The sequence below is a fragment of the Cicer arietinum genome, chromosome 3 (genome assembly GCF_000331145.2).
Source record: "Cicer arietinum cultivar CDC Frontier isolate Library 1 chromosome 3, Cicar.CDCFrontier_v2.0, whole genome shotgun sequence".
In the NCBI taxonomy this organism is placed as follows: Eukaryota; Viridiplantae; Streptophyta; class Magnoliopsida; order Fabales; family Fabaceae; genus Cicer; species Cicer arietinum.
Window position 1 is genome coordinate 41,015,762 of NC_021162.2, and position 1,320 is coordinate 41,017,081.

Here is a 1,320-nt window from a genome sequence, read left to right on the forward strand (position 1 = left end):
AGATCGTCCCAAAACAACAGCATTCAGCATGAATGTGAAAATGACATGACCCAAATGAAGAGGAGTACCAGTAATCACATGATGAATAATCATCAGATCCATTTCTGTGACTTTCTCAAAACTGCCAGCCCGGGGAGTGATGGAGTGGACACAGATATTGTGAGGGATGCGACACAAGGGGACGAGGTTGGAGGCCACCAATGGTTTAGGAGGTTTGATGAGGGTGTTTTGGAGCACAGAGGTCCTAGTGATGACACACTGTGAAGACCATGTCTCAGATAGGCAGTGGGCTCCTTCATCACGTATATCAAGTATTTGACATAAAGTGGTGGGATTAATTTCCATATGAACCCCTTTCAGTACCATACTGAAATTAGTCATCCCTTTAGATCCTTTTGAAGCGGCATAGAAAGCCCTTACAAGACGTGGGTACTGTGGTTCATTGATTTTGAAGAATGAGGTCCAGCCAAGTTGTTCAAACATTTCTTCAATGTTGAATCCTCCTTGTTTAATATCAACAAGGTCAATGATTTTTCCATTTACCACTGACTTGTTTTGCCATTTTGAAGTGTAGACCGATTCTACTTCGTCCGAATCAAACAATGAAGTGTTGGCAGAAATTTTTGTGGATGACGAAGGGGGTTTTGATGAAGGTGGTTTGGTCTTTTTGGGAGTTGGAGTTTTGGAATCTGATTTTGCAGGAGGAGGTTGTTGTGTTGGTTCAACAGGAGGAGTGGTCTCTGAATCATCAGAGTTGATGACGTGAATCGTGTTATCCTGAGGGGTTGCCTTTTTGGTCGAAACGACTCCGGACATGATTCTGGAGGAGCGCCTGGAAGGAGTTGAGGAGGAGGATTTTTTGACGATTTTTTGGAGGAGTGGAGCTTTTGGATGGTTGAGATGAAGAGATGGTGTTGATGAAAGTTTCTTCAGATTGGTTTTCTTCATTATAATCTGACTCAGTGCTTGAGTAGACGTCTTGGTTTTTCTCAGGTTCTTGGCAGGATTTTTTACGTTTTACAGTCATTTTGATTCGTGCCATTGATGCAGGAAGGTGAGGGAAGAAACTGTTGAGTGATGAAAGGTTTTTTGGGTAAAGGTTTTCTGGGTGATGAAATATTTTCTGGGTAAAAAGTTTGTGAGTGAAAATGAAGAGGATGAGAAACATAAAGACGAGGATGGGAGATGAGCAGATGAGAACGTGTGAGTAATCGTGAGGGAACGTGGATGGGACAACGATAATTAATGTGCCGTATCCACGGAGGCATGCGCCACGTGTACTGTCCAATGAGAGAGAGATGCGCGTGCTTTCTTCCTAGG